This window comes from Ornithodoros turicata, chromosome 7 (assembly GCF_037126465.1).
Source record: "Ornithodoros turicata isolate Travis chromosome 7, ASM3712646v1, whole genome shotgun sequence".
Lineage (NCBI taxonomy): Eukaryota > Metazoa > Arthropoda > Arachnida > Ixodida > Argasidae > Ornithodoros > Ornithodoros turicata.
This window is the reverse complement of record NC_088207.1, coordinates 43,948,299-43,969,422: the sequence shown is the minus strand read 5'-3', so window position 1 is coordinate 43,969,422 and position 21,124 is coordinate 43,948,299. Positions and strand designations below refer to the sequence as shown.

Genomic DNA, 21,124 nt, shown 5'->3' with positions numbered 1-21,124 from the left:
GCAAAATTAAAACGGAGTCCGGCAGGCTAACAAATGGCGCTAATTATTTCTCGACGAAAATATTTTGAGAGACAAGATGAGTAAGATTTCTGGTATTCAGACGAAGGAAGAGGAGGAGGAGAGGGACGGGCGAGGGTGTGTGTGTGGGATCTATGCCATGGGCTCAACGTTGGTCCTGGAGCTTAGAAGTGTACGTGTAGCACGTACACTTCTAAAGGATGCCCACTTTTGAAGGATGCCCATAACAAACGGTTGAGAGCATTAAACAGTTTAATTTGCGAAAAACGAGACTTTCGCGCAGTAGGATGCACTTCTTCATGTTTGAGGACCTTCTACAAGTGATCAAGAATATGTCAGGCCCAAGTCACAAAGGAGTAGAGGGCGAAGGTTGAGAAGAACACAAAAACAAATGTACTACAAAGGAGGTGGCTAGACAAGATGACGTAGCACAACATATGAATGGACACAGCGACCAGTTAGGTACAAAGCACAAAAAGACCCCTAGACGTTCGGGGAATTAGGGCCCAAGGGCGAAGGATTGAGGACACCTTGTTGCAAGAGATTCCTTAGGACATTGCTTACAACACACACCGCGTCAATAAACAGAGGTGTCATAGGCAGCAATCCATTTGTGTCTATTGTATTTTGTCCGTTGCATAAAAGTGCTCTTCATTGTTTGAACAGTTAACCGAAACAAATTTAACGGCCTAATGTTACTTATCCAATTTCTTTTTTTTAGTACGTGCTAGAGAAGAAATCTCATGGCAAATTGATAGGCGTGCAGCTGCGTGATCCTGACAGCCGCCGCAGTGGTCGGTGCGTGCGCATTGGTTTGCCCACTGGAGAGCTTCTTACCGTTCTCCGAAATCTCTGTCTGTCTAGCTTTGTCCGTTTCCTTATATCCAGAGTAATAAGACCCGTGACAAGGGCGGTATCGAGTGTGTGCCCTCCCCTCCCCGTTTGCACCCGGTCTCAGACATTCTCTGCATTGCGCCAGGTCCGGCAATCAGCAACTCTTTGCTTTCGCCAGCCCCGTCACGGATGTCTTGACTCCAAGGTAGTGTCCAATAAGAAGTTACGCCAGGCATGCAGCCGAGGACTTCATAAAGCAGTAAATGTAACATCCACTGGACAAACTAAATACAGTAGCACGGAATGTTGCCCTTGCGAGATGAAAGAGCAAGACATGAAGGTTGCACATAACGCTTCGACTTGGCTACACGCTCATGTGATCGTTTCGTATTATAAACTTCTTCTTGTCTTCTACACTCTTAAAAAAAAAGTGTACTTTAACTCCTTTCCTTGCCACATATATAACACCCTTTTGGAGAGTACAATTACGCTCAAAAGGGTGTCTCCTCACTCCCTCAAGGGAGTAGCATAACACCTTCTCCCTGCCGGGGAGTAATATTACTCTCCAGTAGGGAGAAAGGTGTTATGCTACGCCCTTGAGGGAATGAGGAGACACCCTTTTGAGCGTAATTGTGCTCTCCAAAAGGGTGTTATATATGTGGCAAGGAAAGGAGTTAAAGTACACCCTTTTTTTAAGAGTGTCATGCAAAGTGCATGCACGTGTAAAGATCAGGCTGTCGAACCGCAAAAAATACGGGTTCGGTTCGGTTTCGGGTTCGCGTTGTTTTGATTTCGTTCCGGTTCAGTTCCGGTTCGGCCAGGCCAGAAATCGAACCGGTTCGCAAACCGGTTCGCAGCCCCGAACCGGTTCGCGAACCGGTTCAACGCTTCCGTTATATATGTTCCATAAAACTGCTTTTATCAGGAAATGCGTGGCTAATAGCATACTGCTGTTGTCTGCATTGACGTCTCTAGCGGTGAGGTAGCCCTTTAGTGAGAGAAATGAGAAATGGATGAACACTTATTGCAACTAGAGTTCACGCTGTTGAAGCGGTGTAGTCCTGCTACTTTCTGTTCCCAAAATATCTTTTTTCACACGCACAGTGCCAGGAAGATACACTTAAAGGAAGCCTAATAAGATGGACAGCGTAACATAGACGACAGTACTTGCCGGCACACTGCCTTCGCAGCGTGAATCGATCTGAAACCGTACTGAAGCATGTCGAAAATAAGCCTGCAAGCCTTACTCTGTCCGAGCTCACAGCAGTGTACTTGTTAATCCACAACACAACGGCAGTGTGTCACGACGACACAACTGCGCTACCAATAAGCAGAACCACATTTACTTTTCAAAGCACGACCAATCAAACGGGCACGGTTCTGCGTACGCTTCTTCTCCAGTTCTCATGTTTCTGACTTGTTTAATTTGTGCTGCTCACGTGTAAAGGGAAATCTTGGGCGCTTATTTGATCACATATTCGTCCTGTAGAGCTATATAACTGGCCTACTCCATTCGTGTTTCATTCGTCCGCGTGGCACCTGGTCTCTGAAGAGTAGACGCCGCACCGCGTGCGTGGGGCGCTAGCCGCGGCACTCACAAGGACAACTGCGCTTGAACATGTTAAAAAGACGCTGAAAGTATACTTACTATACGTCGTCGTCTGACTGCTAGGTGAACATTTCTGAAATTTATGATATAGGCGCGTGATGATGATACCAATGTGTCTTCGTTCGGGGATAGAGAGGAACTCTTATGCTGACTTCCGAACCGTTTTGTTGCGAACCGGTTACCGCTATTATTTTTTACGGTTCTGCTCCGGTTCGGGTTCAACAGTGTCATGAAAATTTCGGTTCGGGTTCGGTTCCGGCAAAAATAACGGTTCGGGTACGGTTTTCGGTTCGGGTTCGGTTCGACACCCTGGTAATGATTTTGCTAACAATTTCAACCTCTGTACCTCACACTCTAAAACATAACTTAACACCTTAGCAGTGCCAACCATTTTCCCGAATGATACAATTACAGCTCATGGTTTGAAGGGAGAGCGAGGCGTACTCCTTTTTGTGACAATTAGCATAGCTCAAGAAAGAAACAACACCAAACAAGAAGGAAACTACGGGACTGGGAATGTCAACCTTGTGTTCTACTTACAGCTGGGACAGACTTCCCTGAGAATGAACAACGCGAGTTAGTAAGTGAGCTCCAAATTTGGTTTCAAAATGAATGGTTATACAAAATACGCGTACGAGTTGTCGGGGCAGTATGGGAAGTCGAAACCTACGGATGATAGTTTTATTCTTTAGCGGCACGTCTCACGTGCCTTTCAGTGTAATCTAATCTATCTGCCGAGATATACGTGCCCGAAAATACTTGACAGCGTTTCGGTATGTCGCCGTAGGAATGTTTCCGAGTAGTGTCTATGCTCTGACCGAGACAACTCAAGAGCTGCAGCCACAGCTAGCTGTATTCCCGCCAGCCGAGAATGTAATCGGCAAATTGAGTGGAACATACGAGAGTTCCGTGTATTCACACGAGCGACATCCTCATGGAAGATTCTAGTGGAAGGAAAAGCGAAAACAGTGCTCACGGAGACGAAGTTCCGTCCCGTGTTATATTGAGCATTCACATGATGCCGGGATATCGGGAGTGGCGTACTGCGCACTTAGCAGACGACAGGTAGCAGACGACACCGTCAGCGTCTTTTCCTGTCGTCTGCTACTGAATATCTTGTGGCTGTGTCGCAGGATATTCCCCACGCTTAGCACTGTACGTGATGACACGATATTGAGCGCGCGCTTCACGTGATTGGCGAAAGCTATGACGTTTTTCGCATCTTCTGCTGGAGTATTCGGGCAACACGGAACGCGGCGGATGCGCCGCGGACGAGGAAGACGATTTACATGTTTCTTTTTTTTTTTTAGCGCGGCTGTTTTACGTGTTTACTTTAAAGCATGCATATGTGCTTTAAGTACGCTATCTTCGACGGGTGTTTTCTTCACAGCATGATCAGTGTGCAACCAACAGTTTCTAGCATGCCTGCGCACTATGTTGTGACTCGGAGGCGTCGTTCGCCCGCCTAAGCCAGTCACAGACGTCTTTAGATTTGTGGGCGGGGTTGACTTGTAGGGGTTCACCTGTCCGAGTTGTCCTGTAGGAAATTTGTCAGGTTAATTATACAAAGCACTTCTTGAAGTTTCTTACGTTCCATCATGGTGTGGGACCAATGGCACAATTCACTGACCTTGTCGACGCTAGCCCTCCTCTTGTGAAGTATGCTTTGTACAGGGCACATCGATCCATTGCTTCCACAAGGAAGCTGGCTCAGTGAGCTACTGATGTGACCGTAAGAGAGTTCTCAAACTTTGCTTTCGTACCGTAGAGCTGTACGGTTCTCCAGATAGATTTATGCAACACACCAAAGTGGAGCCGACGTGAACGTGCATTACGTAATATACTAGTGATGCAGATTACCAAGTAAATCAGTAACTATTTACTATTTCGCCTTGCAGCGCAGGGCGACTCAAACCTGCTCCACCTATACTTATAATGGCGCGCAAAACATGTCGGGGAATATAATACCAATGAAGACAATTTAATGATAATGATGGGTCATTATAGACCCTTCAATTGCTCGAAATTGTCGACGTCGCAGCGACCCAACCGAATGTTATTGGGAACGTGCTTCTCGCATGTGACGGTATTCCAACCATTATGACAGGTCTGACTCGTCACTAAATTGGCCTCTCTCAACGTTTAATATATGGTGAAGTAACTTCGCTATTGTGCAATTTCACTGCAGTGCCTATGCCGATTGAGAGTGCGGTCTTCCCGTCGCCGACATAGAGGCCAATCAACGGTGCGAGTACAAAAGGGGAAAGTACAAAGTGCACGTAATCGTCGCTTTAAAATGTCAGAGTCATTCTGAAGCGTTTTTAATCATTCCATGAAACTACAAACACGTGCCTGGATAAAAACTGCGTCGTGTTAACTTTTGCCGGAGCGCTGAACAGTTCTCGAAAGGTTTCCCGTGACACTTCTGTGACGTGCAGGGTTATTAACTTCCCTCCCGTCCGTCCCTCCTTTTTTTTCTTTATATATTTGTTTGTTTGTTTGATTCCTAGTTACAGGAGGAGGGGTTATTGTGCGCAATATCGTATTTGCCATTTGAGACACCTTTTGCAGGCATGTGACATTTTTGCATTAGAAAAGGAGAAAGCAGTATTGTTTAGTTAGTGGTGCAAACTGGACATGTGTGTCAGGTATTGTTCTTATGTTCTGCTGGCTTTTCCTTCACAAGTTTGTTCAAATAGCAATAACAAAAGAGCAAAAGTTGAGCGCCTGCTTCTAAGGCCGTAACGCCGGTATAGAAAAAATACGTGATTGGTTTCATTTAATGCAGCGTGAAATGGTGTGTGTGCGGGGGGGGGGGGGGGTATATGATAAGCACAACCATTAGCAGCTGCTGCTGTTGTTGTTGTTAGTAACAACTTCGTTGTAGATGTGTAGAATTGGTTGTTCAAACTGCCAACTCTCTTTGTCACCCCTATACCTTTCCTCTGAAGCTGAAATAAGGTTTTAGCAAGTTTTGAATGACGTAAATGCGTTTTCTGATGCATTAAGTACATAGCCTTCGACAGATCAGACTGAACTCACTGGTTACAAAAAGCTACAAAACACATGTACGTCCTCCTTAACCCAGGTACTTGCCACTCGATTTACCTTTTCGTCTTGATATGCCTCTCAAACAAAACAAAATGAAAGAAAAAAGGCTTTAGGCAGTAAAAACGCTCTACAGCCACATTGACCTTCCAAAAACGCGTATAGTGACTCTGTCAATCTAAACTATGTGTGTTTCGCAGGTTGTTCACCTCAGCCGTAAAAGCCCAGTTGAATTTTTCACACCCACGCATGCTGTTGGCCTACGATACCCATGGACCCTTTAACACGTCATCCCTAACCCCTTAAATGATGAGGACGGCCGGTGTCCAGAAGAAGAACAACAGTCTCTGCTCGAAATATCGGCTGCTCTCGTCCTGAGGCTTTTCCCCCTAACGTATCTGTATTTCTTTTTCGCGTAGCGCTCGAAAGAACCCGAAAGTCCGTTTTTACTAGCTGCTCCCCTCTACACGAGAAAGAGTTGCAGTGGTCGGAACATACTCCACTTCCGATAAACAGTGGCAGGGGAAATGGATGACTTCCGTCGTTTCTCATCTATTTTACCTTCTCTGGACCACTTTTAACCTCCCTCGTCAGGCGACAACACTAAATTAAGACACGTAAGGAACGCTTGAACTCGCAGGAATTCAAGCATCTGCGTACAACATGCACATGACACAAAAGACAAGCGAAACAACTAGAATCTTGCTTTCCACCGCAGCTCTTTTCCTTGCAAGCATCTCCCCTTTGCCTAACAACGGTACCTGGCGTCATTTCTCAGAGCGACTGTTCCAAATGTATGTTATATGCGCAAGCACAAGAGCCAACTCTCTTTGCGTTGCAAGAAAGACACCGTGGCCTCGTGGTATGAGGAGATAACAAAGAAACATTTATGTTCCTTGTAAAAAAAGCCACATTGCGCCCCCCATCCATCAGCTTTCTTCTTTTCTGAATTGCATAATATCCCGCCCGTGCAGTTGGTTCAGATGTTACGTGCGTGCAACAGGTGGGCCCACTTTGTTCGTGCTCGTTTCATTCCCGTTTTTGGTGAGGAATATAAAGTGGAGAGTGGGCAGCCGTCGAGGCGGCTGGATAAACTACAGTTCGTTTATTTAACTGTACCGCCAGCGAGTAAAAGTCGAGGAAATTAGGAGAATTAGAGAGGACGTCGGAGCTAGAAATGCTTTGACTCTTGAGGAGATGTATTCAAGTCAAGAGCAGCGAAGACAACAACGTGTATAGGAACGAAAAAAAAAAAAAAAGAAGCACGAAAGAAAAAAAAAACATGAAAGGAAGAAAGAAAACGGTCGTGGGGAGGTGATATTGTTGCTAATAAGATGCAACTATTGATACACGATACAGAATGTCTCTGTATTGAATTGCATCGAACTTGTACTACACAAGTTCACTTGGTTATATTAAGTATCCTGATCAGAATGTTTCTCAGTCACCGCCGAAGGTCTGTACCTGTCCCCAGCGGATTTGTGGTTCAAGCTACGTCGTCACGGAGTAGTGAGTACGAGGGTAACCACAAGTTTCGGACGGATTCATTTTAGCTTGTCGTGAAGTGGCGTTCGCAGCTTAATTTGTGCTATGCAGAAGTCACCTCAACTCGCGTGAAAGTCAGTATTTCCTGTTTCCTGTTTTTCCTGTTTCAGTATGTCGGAGGTTCAGGCGTCTTTTTCTTTCCTTTTTTTTTTTTTTTTTCTTGTGGAAAACTTTGATGGCTGAGGACACATCTTTCCCAAGAATTCAAGACTGAGTAGACAAAGAAAAAAAAAGAGAGAAGGTGGCAATGGCGATGACTATAGTAGGAAAAAACACGGAGAAGAAAACGGAAGAGGTTGTTCTTCCGGCGTGGTAGCCTTCAATCTGCAAGGACTATCAAGTTCACATGGTGTTCCCGGTAGTATACCATCACTGTCGTTGGCCATATTCTATTTAATAATATAATCGAACGCCAGTTTTCTCAAATTTTTGCATTTTCCCATTTGCAACTACACGACTTCCTGTGAGTTTTGGCAGCGTTTGTATTTTTTCTACGTCGTGTTATGTTGATTTATAGACGCCGCTGACAGTTTTTTTTTTCTTTAACATAACAAAAAGAAGAGAAGAAGCAAGGAACGCATTTGTCAAGGCGTCAAAGGATTTACAGGTGTTTTGGTCGTCGCGAAAGAAACGGAAGTTGTCGTTACAACGCGGTGGGAGGCGTTAAACAGGGCTCGGGTGAAAAGTGTTCCATGTGAGCGGCTGTAAATGGTACATCGTTATCGTTTGTCTCGGGCTTGCTTGCCCGCATCTGCATTTCTGATTCTCTGTTCGTGCTGTGGCTGCGACGTTCGCTGTGCCAGCTTCAGTGTTTGTCGACGACAGTCGCATGAAAATGTGAAACGACCACGCAAGTGTTGCCAGCTGAATGAATATATGTGCCGAGAATGTTGAGTTGAGCAATGATCGACCACCCTGGAAGGAAAAAGCGGAGATATGGCACAAAAAGCTGCGTACGGGCCGTATGGAAGGCAAAAAGAGAACTCGGCGCAGTATAGTTTCGTACTTATGTCCCGTGATTTGTGTTTCGTTTCTACTCCCAAGACACGTATAGCGGTGGAAATATTACTGTCCCGGCGGGACTGATTCTAAAGCAATAGCCGCACACAATGTTCTTGTTGACCTGTTGCATGACGCTTAGCCCATAAGACAACGCTGACAATAAACTGAACCAAGCGCCTTAGGTTATACGAAAGCTGTATATTTTCCTTAGCCCCAGGGACTAGTGATGGCTGGATTTTTCCATGAACTTGAGTCGACTCGCGGCGCCCTATGACCCACTGGCAATGATGAGGACGGTGCCTAGTAGAGGAGCAGTCTGAGGAAGAATGCTCCTTTGTCATCTCGAGGTTGGTTTTTCTACTTCCTTTTCTATGCAAGAGTACTGGAGTAGCCTCACCCGACTTTGTCGGGACTCGCATCTCCATAGTTTTTATATCTCAATCAGTCAATTGGAGGAGATCGATCGATCGATCAATCTTTTCGAGGAATGAGCAGCTCCAGACTTGAGGCTTCTTCTTCAATTAAAGATATTGACGAGTTCGTTAAGGGTCGTCAGATTAATCCAGTGTCTATAGGGGGTTGATAGACGTGGCTACTCAGCGTGCCAACCTGCGTGTTACAAGAGCATATAAGCGCCGCACTCGTATTTTCTAACCGTGGGGGGTGTGGGTACTTATCGCTTCGAAAGAGAAGGTTCTGCGCTCAAAAGTGGTTTACTGTCATGGCATGGTTTGTAGTAGCCCCTGTCATGGTATCTGTAGCTCTAAATACGCAGTTGCAGAAGAAAGAATATTGGGGACGCACAATAGGCGCACTGTCGACATGGAAGAAAGCGGATTCTGTGACGCCAACACTGAAACAGTGTGTATTGCACCAAGCAAGCATCAACTCCATGTTGGCAGGAACGAGTGAGGAACAACAAGCGAAGGTTGTGCAGTCGGTCAGTGCTCGGAGATGAGGGTTTCGTTGGCGCTGGGAGCGTCCGTAGCGTCAGCTAACAGACTACAGTATATGCGCTCCGCCATCTTGGCTGCCTGTACACTATTAAAACAGAACTTGACCACATAGCACGCTCCTAACCAACCATCATACCGAATGATATCATTCTGTGTCATGATTTGTTCAAAACAGGGGGGAGGCGCCTATCTGGGACAAGATAATCTGTTCGAGATAGGCGCCTGCTCTCATTTTCAATAAATCAACGCACAGAATGATATCATTCGGAATGATGGTTGGCTAGGAGCGTGCTATGTAGTGAAGTTCTGTTTTAACAGCGTAGGATGGCCCCATTTTAACCTAATCTGGCCTAATGCAACTGACGTCTGGTCGACCAGGAACAAAGGAGATTGCTCTCTTAGCATCGGTAGCATGGCTGAACAGAAGAAGCGATGATTTTGTGCAGTATGATTACGAGGTAGGAATGGTTATAGCTGATAGTGAGTCTGCTTGCGTAAGAACACCTGAAGCCAGGACGGAAATATATCTCCAAGAGGGGCAGCACTGCAAGAATTTCCGCACGGAATATTCGGCTGTTAAATTGCAAAAGATTGCAATGGTAGGACGATACACGCGGAGTAGGCATTTCGACGCCGGTCCACTGTAGAGATAGGTCAAACAACAACAAAAAAAAAACACAGAAAAAACTCCTCGTTGACTTTATTTTTTTCTTTTTTTTTCGACCAACGCTGACGGCTTCGTCCAACAACAGACCTTCGTCCAACAACCATCAGACGAGGCCTGAAGAGTTTTTTCTGTTTTTTTTTTTCTTCTTCCTCTCCCATCAGTTTTCGTAGAAACATTCGCTGACTGAGGCTTCTCTCCCTTTCTTTCGTACAGTCTAAGTGCAAGTACAAAGTTCGTACAATAAGTAACTTCAGCAAAACAGTACAGCACATTTTTTGTGTCGTTTCCTTACGTGCACGTGTGTGACTCTCCACCAGATGGAGCGTATGTTCTTCCTGTTCAAATGGGCGAGCTTTTATTCCTTTTAATGTACATGGTCTCCGCAGTGAGTAATTTCTCCGGAACCAGAAATACGTAATTTCGATATTGGAGGAGAAAAAGCTTAATCCGCAGAGAGTCGTGGCCGAGACGAGAGACTTTCTTTACACAAGAACTCATTCCTAGAATGTCCCGCATTTCATTCGACGCTCTTTCCTTTGTTGGACCCTTCAGTCGTTCCAAAATAGGCTCTTTGAAGTTTGACATCCTTCAAAAATGAATAGTACTTGAATGGAGAGCACAAATTATTTTCTTTCAGATATTTTCAAAGTTTCAGCTATTCCATTCTCTCGCGCCTTTCGTCGCGGGCTATAAAGTTGCGCTCAATGTATGTCCCCCCCCCCCCCCATTTTTCTTCGAAATCTTATTGTGGTCGTGATGAGGCTATATTTTGAAATTGCAATGCGTTACTTACTCCTCGTACGCGGGAAAAGGAAAGAGACTCCAGGAAGGGAAAAGAACGGAATGCGAAAGTGAAAATGGTTTGCATCGTGAAATTCCCCGTGCTGTGCTAATATATTATTCGGACTTAAGATTCAGGCTCGTTCAAAGATTCGTGCGCTGCATGCGCATGTTATGTCCGTGGGCTCGAATATTGCTTTTACTTCCTAGGCATTGCGGATTTATCTTACTACGTTATCACATCCGTCTGTATATGTGCCGAGCTGAGTAGCGGGTAGGCAAATTCGTGTACCGCACCCGCAGATGTGTCACCGGTAACCGCACCTGCAACCTGCGGACGCAGTTCGGGTGCAACCGCATTTTTGCCCGCAATACGCAGCGTCACCGGATTTCTACTCACAAACTCCAAAACAGCGAAACCAACTCAAAGGGAGCGATCTCGATTGCGTGCAGCCGTTGCTGCAACGAAGTTGGAGCAAAAGTTGCATCGTGTGAATCGACCCTAATTTGCATGAACTTCGCACCGCGTTGTGAGAATGCATCTACTACTCTCCAAAGGGACTCCCTTTGTTTCCTTTTATAGTGTGAATAACTTGTCATCCTCAACCTCAAGTAAATCGACAGCCTGCATTGGTAGTTCAATAAACGACCCGCAATATATCCCATCCAACGCACAGAAACACACCCCAACTCTATTTCAACCTCACCTTGACTCCACTCCAAACCTAACTCGTGCCTATTTGTAGAGAAAACCTTCACGGTAGTTGCTGTAATTTGCTGGTACATATTCGGCTTGTTCTGCTAGGCCGTCCTGTCCACGGCACGCGTGGTTGTCACGTCATCATATTCCTTCGCTGATCCTGCTGGCTTTTGTACTCGTGTCGAAGGCATTCTTCTTGCGTAATAACCTCATTTGACGACCGCCACCGACGGAGAAAAGGATGAAGAATACGTTGTCAAGGGCAGGTCCTTTGCTATTCATACCGCAATTCGAGCAGGCTCGTTTGCAGCTGTAAGTATGATAGAAGGCGTACTTACTGTATGCGTGTCCCGGGTGGTTCTTCTGTACGGAAATACACTACTTGGAATGAGAAACGCGAAGAGGATGCCGCGTGCACTGTTTCACCTTGCTTTTTAGGGGCTGTAAGTGGCTGCTAGGATTTTTGCGTTCCATTACTGTATATGACAGTGAATTTAATAATAATAATATATTAATTTGGGTGCTATATGATATATTAATATGCTTAGTTTTAGAGAAAACGCGGCTCTTTTCCCCACACCTGTGGTGCGCTGTATCGTCTTACAAACCACGGAGGCACATTTCGGAAAAGGAGGAGCAAATTTAGTCCCTTTTTGGACTAGATGCGTTGCTGCAATCATTATATAGTGTTTTTCGAGTTTAAATGCATGGAAGTGTGTATCCGCAGATCAGGGACTGTTTCCAACGATAGTGAGGAGTAATTGCAATTCAGGAGAAATTGACTGGAAGCTACATAAATGCTCCTTAGTTTACCATTCTTCTTCTTCTTCTTCTTCGCAAATGTCCCTGGAATTATTCCAACCGACGCGGGCCCAACAAAGCTTCCGCATAAGCGACCTAGAAACGATGAAAACATATCAATTGAAGACTTGAAGCAACAATTACTTGACTCATCGGAACCAGTGGATTACGAGCACGTTCAGGATGATTCCATGGAGGAGCACGATGGGGACGAGACCCCATTCACCATGGTATGTTACAAGAAAAATAGAAAGTGTGGCGTACCGGTGATGTTCCGTTAGGAGTCCGCTGATAAGCCACTTTGGTCGGCGAACCCCACCAATGTAGCCCAGGAGATAGTTTCAAAGGCACAAGAAAAGGTCCTATCTCATCGTTTCCACAAATATGGCAGTGTAGCGGTGACTGTGCCATCTCTCGCAGCTGCTATTAACCTGTTATCGTTGCGTCCCCTGGCCGGGATTCCAGTGCAGCCGGTCATTTCACAGTCATACGTTAAGAATCAAGGGAAAGTAAAAGGAGTGACGCTGTTCTACAAAGAGTCAGCGCTTCAAGAGTACTTACAAGACTACGGTGTGATCTCTGTCAAGAGTCAGAAAGCCTTTTGTTCACCCGAGGACGGAACGGTCCGCCATGAGTTACTGTCATGTGTATGTGTGCTGCTAACGTTCCGTACAGACGTCCCTCTTCCCTCGTCTGTAAATCTAGGATTCGAATGCCTTCCCGTACAAGAGTATATCGAGGGTGCACCGCGGCGCTACAAGTGACAACGCTTTGGACATAGAGTGAAGAATTGCAGAGGTAACTTGCGCTGCAGGATATGCTTGGGGCCTCATTCCTATAAGGACTGAACAGCTAGGAGGGAGCCAAAGTGCGCAAACTGCGGTGGGTCCCACGCTGCACCGTTTGCACATTGTGAGGTGAAGCGGGCCGCTGCAAGCAACCGAAGGCACCAAGTACTGGAGCGCAAACCACCGGAGTCACGCTCCTCCATTTAACGAGGACATGGTGCGTCCGCCACCGGCCCTGGCTGCTCAGTCTACACCATCTACTTCTTCCGCCGCGATTGTCACTTTATGCACATTTCATAGTGTGCGACGACTTCATTGGGCATAACGTCATATGGGGTAGCGCCAGAACTGACAGCAGGGGCAGAATGCTGCCTAACATCATTGAAGATCTAGAGCTGTGCATACTTAACGACGGGTCACCAACTTTCATTCGTAATTCCTCAACCTCAGTCCTGGACCTAACGATTTGCTCTCCAGACATTCTGAATGATCTTACATGGTCAGTGGACGTGGAGACGAGATGGGACGACCACCTTCCCATACTAATATCACACTCTGGACTAAGGACTAGCGCTCAGAGGCCGAGAAAGTATGTTTCTCTTACGAATTGGAAGGAGTATAGATCGCTAATTAAGGATATACCTACATCAGCGTCGAAGCTTTGCGTGTGAGCTTTGCTCAGTCTGTCCGCAGCTGTTATGACCGATCCACAATGAGGGCTGCCGTTCCGCAGGGCCATCGTTCAGTGGTTCCAGAGTTTCAACGACTTCGCGCGCTCAGAAGACGAGCCGAGAGAAAGGCGCGACTCTCAGGCCTACTCGAGGACATACTGGATGCTCGCAGAACGCATGCAGGCGCAAGACGACACCTGATCCGATTACATTACAGGCGGTGGCAGAACTGCGACACCCTCACACCGTTCACAGCTACCGCTCGTATATGAAAAGTCGTCCGAGGGCTCCAATCCCAGCCAGCACATAGAGCTCCGTTCAAGATATTGGCCATGAACCACGGTGCATCGGAAATCGAGGTGGCTGACGAGTTCTGCCAGTACATAATGCTGCCTTCTGAAGTGTCTCTTCAGCCGCATCATGCAAACATCCTTGCTGAACTCAACGAGCTCATGAAACCGCGATACACTCTACTAGCTCCGTGCTCGATCGGGAATTAAGCATGATGGAGTTACGATCCGCCCTTCGTCGCTCGCAAAATCGCACTTCGGCGGGACCCGACTCCATTTCCTACAGCATGCTAAGGAACCTGAGCCAGGAAGGTATGCGTTACTTGTTGTCACTCTTCAATAACTCATGGTGCTCAGGGATGGTTCCCGAATCGTGGAAGGAGGCGATTGTCATTCCGTTGCTGAAACCAGGGAAATCTCCAAAGGATACGACATCCTTCAGACAAGTCAACAACAACATATATATTCTGATGATGAAGTGGGAAGGTTTTCCACTCTAGGAGTGGAACGCTACCCCATAGCTAGCGGGTCTAATATGAGTGGTGACAATGATGAGTGTTGACGATGAGAGATGACGGGAATGATCGGAGCGGCGATGGCGATGCTGAACGTGATCGCAATGGTGGGAATGTCCGAGAGCGCTGCTGGGGGTCATAATGAGTCCTTTAGGCCTCAAAAAAGCCAACCACATGACGTAAGGCCGCCCTAGAGTGGCCGCAGTGTCCAAGGGCCGAGGATGGTCGAAAAGTTGAAGGAGCGGCAGCCAAGGGTGGCAAGCTGTGACTGCAGTGTACGCCTCTCGTTGATATAGGTCCGGAAGCGGAGGAGTATGTGTTCGACGTTGGCAAGTGCACCACACTCGTTGCACATAGGGCTAACCTCAAAGCCTAGCTGGTAGCGATAGAACGGTGTGAAGGCCACATTCAGACGTAGCCTGTGGATGAGCGACTTCAGTGGACGAGGAAGCTTTGCAGGCAGCCTGTATGACAGCGTTGGGTTGGGTATGACACTTCCCAAAGAGGACCTAGTTGGAATGTCATGTTGCCACTGTAGGGTAGACCAGGAATCGGACAAATGCATGAGGAAGGATCTTCTGTCTCCTCTCGAGAGTATAATGGGCATAGAAGGCCGTTGTTGGTGTGCAGCGGCAACGTCAGCCTCGTGGTTCCCAGTTATTCCGCGATGCCCTGGAACCCACTGAAAGGCAACGGAGTGGTAGCGACCTTGTAGGGACTTCAGGGCGCACAGGATATCTATCACCACTGAGGAAAGAGAACCGCGGATGCCCATGTTTTTAATGGACAGGAGAGTTGCTTTGGAGTCAGTTTAAATTACACAGTGCCGCGGTTCACAGTCTTCCGCATATGTCAAGAATAACAAGATAGCATCAAGTTCAGCGGATATCGATGAGGTACGGTGAGACAGACGACACCCACGTGTACAGACTCTGATGGAATGGCAAAGGCTGAAGATGAAGTGTCCCTGGTCGACGATTCATCCGTGTATACAGCGGTACTGTTGCGGTATTGATCCTCGATGAAGTCAAGAGTAAGTTGCCTCAGGATAACATCAGGATAGCTCTTTCTGTTGTCCTTGAGGCCGGATATGGAGACAGTGACAGGCGGCGATGCCAACGTCCATGGAGGCACTTTGGGTGCCGTCGGGTCGACTATGAATTTGGTGATATGAGATCTGAATGATGTCACATCAGCATGAACCGTCGCGTTCCGTCTAGCATGAAGCTTGGGAATCAGAGAGTGACGGTTATGATGGACACGTAGACGCAGGTAGTGGCGTGCAGTTCAGACCAGTCAGCCTAACCAGTTGCATATGCAAAGTCATGGAACGCATGATTCTTCATCGTCTGACGTGGTGGCTCGAGTCACACTGCAGTCTACCAGAATCCGTGGCAGGATTCCGGCGCTCCCGCTGTACTATGGACTGCCTTATAGACATTACAACCTACATCGACTACGGGCGGACACTGCCGCATTACAGTTGGTGTGTTTCTTGACATCAAGAGGGCATTTGACACCGTAAGCCACCCGCACGTTATTTCTGCATAGCGATGGAGAGGCGTCGTGGGACGAATGGTAGCCTGATTAAGTGACTTTCTATCCGGCAGGAGCATCTTCATGCACTGGTTTGACTTGGTCACCGCCGATAAAAAGGATCACCACAAAAGCCGATGCTTATCTCAATATTCTGCGCTCCTTGGGTGGCATGAGATGGGACAGTTCCTGTAAGTCTCTCCTGAGGCTTCACATATTTCTGGTGAGACAGACGGTACTCTATTCTCTTCCCGTTCTCCATGGGGTCTCGGCTGCATCGGAACTCAAGCTGCAGAGAACACTCCCCAGAAGCCTGCGTACAATACTGGGCCTACCTCGAGCAGCTTCACACAGTTGCACATTGGTGGAAGGAAATGAACCACCTGTACAAGCCCTGAGGGTGCAAGAAAGACTGCGCCATTACCTGCGCCTGCTGACTCGGCATGAAAAATATCCACTAATCCGGAAGCTTAGTGACAGGTGCTACTCTAAGTTTCACTCCTTCGTTGCCGAACACGTCGACCAGCTACCCACAAACTTTCAACCGCCCGCACACCCAATGGTTGCACCATGGATATTACGGGACCCAGCTCTATCCCTGACTGTGCCTGAATCTCCAATTAAACATATCGTCAATGCGGATGTCACTAAACGGCGAGCCCTGGAGATGATGGCGGAGCTCCACAACGGCCACTGTCTTGTCTACATGGACGGATCATGTACATCAGATTCTCCTTCGTCCCCCTTTGTGGTACCCGAGAGAGGCGTTGAAAGGTGTTATCGCCCATCACACATGTCATCGTCTGCTGCTGCGGAGATTCACGCCATTACCCAAGCTCTTCGACACATACATTAAGACAGCAAATTGCAATCGTTGACTCGTGTACTGCGACAGCAAAGTCGCTCTATCTGCGCTACGCTGCCGCGACCCATTCTTATCGTGCGCTTCGATGGTGTATGGCGCCCTCCTTGTTCAAGGCGCTGTGCAGGACGGTCACGAGGTTAGGTTCCAGTGGATACCCAGCCACTGCGGTATCCCTGGTAATAAAAATGCTGACTGCCTCGCTACAGAGGCACACAGTAAGCGCCGATGTCATGCTATTCCATTCACAGCGCACGACGCCCGTCGACTACTACAGAGCGTCACGTACGACGTTTCTCGTCGACTGTGGTTTCCAGACAGTAGCCGTAACCTGAATGTTCTACGACAGATGGACCCCAACCTAAGATTTTTCATGCCTGGCGCCGTACCCCGAGTTGCTGAGACTCTCATTCGCCGTTTTCGAGCTGGCGTCCCGTTCTGCCGTTCTCTGTTGCAACAGGATGGGTCTGGTTGTCTCCGTTGTGCCCCGAATGTAATGTGGTGGACAACAGCGGTTACGTCTTGCTGGAGTGCCGGCACTTCGGATCAGAGAGACAGTCACTCCTTGCAGGCATTTTTCGCATGACGAATCGCCCAGTGGAGCTGACTCATTTATTGGGTTCTTGGGATACCCCGCGAAATCAACGGAAGGCAATCCGTCTGCTGGTAACCTTCTTGAGTGAGACTGGTCTCACAACTGTATTGAACCTTAAGCAAGAACTCCATTTTAGTGTGAACTGCTGACACTGTATTTGTAGATCTGCAGTGTGCTATATTGTTTTCCCGTTCTATTGATTGAGTGCCTGTGAGTATGTGAGGGATCCCGCTGTGATTTGGTTTGATTGCTGTATTTTGAATCATAGTGTGTAATAGCTATACAGCTCTTGCAATGGAGCAGGTAGCGCCCATGGTGGGTTGCTGAAAGTTCCAAGGTTTAGTTTATTCTACTAATTTACTAACTAACTCATATCCATGTTCATATAATAATTATAATGATATTATTATTATTATTATTATTTATTTATTTATTTATTATTATTTTAATTCAAAAACCTAAAAGTATAGGTAACGCCATTCCCATGATGCAAAGAGTTTTATTTATTGTCTTTGTTTCGTCTTGTTTCTTCTTATTTGAATATAATTGCGAGAACGTAAGCGCGAAGCAAATATCGCACACCGCTTCCACGAAGCAGGATACTGAAGAAAGACTACTCCGGTCACACGCCAGCCACAGTTCTGGAGTTTGCACCGTGTTGTCCTCCACAAAAATAGCGATTGTGCTCTCCGCCGACATTCCCTCATCGCCTTCTTCCCTTTAATGTACATACTAAATAGTGTTTACGCCTAAGTAGTCCGCCGACATTTTATTACCGACCATACCACGCTGGTACGAATAGCTCTACGGGCTTCCCTAACGAGCAGAATCTTCCGACGCAACATTTTTCTCGCAGCAACACCGGATTCTTAAAAACATGGAAGCGGCTATATTTCTAATTTATGAGGCGGCAAATGTGGACCAAATTGCCCCCGCGTTCATTGCCGCCCGTGTGAACATATGGTCGCCCTTCGCGAGGTCCTGTTATGGCCTTGCTGGTCTCTGGAGAGGATTAATGTACCGCAGTGAAGCCGCACCTTCGAGGTTGGCATTGCATTCAGTGATTCTGTCATGAATATTTATCTCCGAAGCGCACGCGGTGGTGTTCTCACGATATCAGGGCCATCGGGATATTTTCCGAATGTAGGTCACGTATCGTGCGACCACAGCTTAATTTCCGATTAGGACAGTTTGGCGGCGCCTCTGCACTTAGCTACCGTATTACCACGCGGGGGGGGGTAGGGTGGGGGATGAAAACGCTGGGCGTTGTCGGCCTCACAGAGATGGGCAATTTCACGACTGACGCCCCGGGGAACGTGCGTCCTGGGCCGACTTCTAAGACAACTACGCCGACATATGTCTGAAAGCGTCTGAGGAAAACCCAGGAAAATCCCCCAAAAGGCAGCACAGCCGTCACCGGGATTCGGGAACCGGGGTGGAATATGAGATGCGTGTCATTTACGTATAGTTTTCTGACCAATAACGGCAGCGAAGGAAAAGTTTCGCTCAACAGTCGTTACGTTGCAAAAAAGGAAGAAATGAAAAAAAAAACTCTGCACGGCCGAGAAACTAGAAAGGAAGAAAGAAAACGGAGAAGAAAAAAAAAAAAAGAGAAGCACTGAGAGAACTCGGATACTCCCGCGCTCCGCTGTGGTATGGCAATATCCTTCAAGTAAATAAATAAAACCACGGCAGAGCATGCTGTGAACCAACCGGTACGCCCTATGTAACCACGCTGTTCACCGCGCCCGTAAAAAGTAGCGCGAAATATTGACCGTCGTGCTCTCGAAATAGAACACAGCATTTGATTCCGAGAGTTCCGTTCTGAAGTTGACTGATGCTGTGTTTCACCGTCACGCCGTTAGCTATATGCTCGTGGCATCTATATACGCGTGTGTCCCACGCTTCTCACGCATGTCACGTCGAGCCGGAGAGACTGGGGGGTAGCCGGGTTCGAATCTTGGTGCCGGCTGTGCTGTCTGGGGTTTTTCCCTGGTTTTCCTCAGACGGCTGTCAGACATATGTCGGCACAGTTCCCTTTGAAGTCGGCCCGGGACGCGCGTCCCCCCCCCCCCCCGAGCGTTAGTCGTGACGTTGCCCACCTCTGTGAGGTCGACAACGGCGACTTCTTTCTGCAACACCACCACCACCACCTACTCTTCTGACAGACGAACTTACCATCCACTGAAAACAGTTTACAGTATACATCCAGGCACAATCTATAGGTTTTTTATCATTTAAATATTTTTTATAAAATATCTATGAGAGCAGCGTAGATGCTGGTTTTGCAGTTGGGCTGTCCTGCGGCGGAGATCTTCTCGAAGAGAGCATGTATTCTATTAGATGACTATTTACGTAAATTTCATTAATGAACTCTTTAATTAGGGCTTTCGGGCAAGAGTGAGATAGCAATCATTGTTGCATGTCTTTTTCATTCTGTTGTCTGTTTCATTCTGTAGCATTCATTTTCATTATTATTATTATTATTCTGAAACGATCACGTCAAAAAAAGAAAAAAACGAAATCATCGCCGAAACATTGCTATGCAAATGAGCCGACACCGCGCGCCTCAGGATCGCATGACGCATGCGTGACCCTCTGACGTGGAACGAGCGCACTCCTCCCTACGCTTCTGATGCGCGCGGTTTCAGTTGATTTGCACAGCAACATTTCGAGGATCAATATTTCAACGCACTCGCTCGTTGCTGGATTATTTTTTTAATAGAAATGCTTTCAACGAGAATTATCTCTTATTCTGCCATATCAGTTCTGCGCGAAAGCCAACTGATTAAACAGTTAATTAATGAATTTTAGGTAACTATCCTCTCGAAGAGAGTATGTGACTATTAGATGACTAGTCAAATAATAGTTATACTCTCTTCGAGAGGATGTCTGCCTGACCGATAAACCACCTGCACAAACGGCATCTTTGTTGCTCTCATAGCTTTTTCACTTAAAAAATCTGCAAAAAATATAAAAGAATAACACGTATTATCATTATTACAGCTCCCTCAGTGTCCCCCTAGTGAGAGTAAACCCTCGAAAACTGCGTAGCGAGCGTTGCATTAGAAGCATTTTCAGTTCAGCTCTCTCTAATTCGCGTGAGCTGCTCCCAACGCGAGATATATGTTCCGGAACAAATGTCATCTCTTTCAAATACAGTATGTCACGGACAGAATGCTGTGACTTGTTTAGATATCGCGCAACCGTGGCTGCAGGGCGAGATAAGAACTATAGTAGAATCTCAGACTGTTTATATACGCCAAGCTCATGAATATGCGCTTCGTAAAGTCTCGCTTGGTTGCTCTGAATATTATTTGTATACACGTCTCTCTGCCCCCAACATGTTTTAGGCGAATGCGTAATGCATTAATAGTTACATTGCGCCAGCTGTTTCACCGTCTACCAATACCGCTTTGTTAGTGTTATACTGTAGGGATTTTCTGGCGCAGCTGTAACCTGTTACTGATTCATAGCTGGCATGTTATTCAACTGCGAATGGGTATTAGCCATTGCCTTCCATTTATCCCGTCCGTCCTCCCATCCCTTTATACCCGGTGGGGGGGGGGGGGGGGGATATTGGAGGCAGCTAGCCGTTGTTAGTCTCCTAACTGCGGGCAACGTCACGACTGTAGTTGGAGAGGAGGTGGTGATGAAAAATAAAGATGAGGGTGTGAAATAAATTTATAATCCTCGCTAAATACAGTCTTGAGTCAGCAAATAATGGGCTCATTGGTCCCCCACATGTAAATCGTTTAAACAGTAAATTTTTCTCTATCAATGAGGACGACATTACAAGGGGGAAAAGGGAAGAAAGAGGTACGTAAATCGTGCTTTCGTTTTAAACCTCAAAGAAAATTATGCAGCACTCCTCGTAGGAGAATAAATCTAGAACTGGTGACGTATC

At 46.9% G+C, this 21,124-nt stretch overlaps 1 protein-coding gene across 7 annotated transcripts in view; it reads left to right on the top strand.

Moving 5' to 3' along the window:
* Window positions 1-21,124, top strand: part of LOC135399924 (5-hydroxytryptamine receptor 1-like) — a 299,523-nt gene that overhangs the window by 216,698 nt on the left and 61,701 nt on the right. The gene's annotated exons all lie outside the window — the stretch shown is intronic.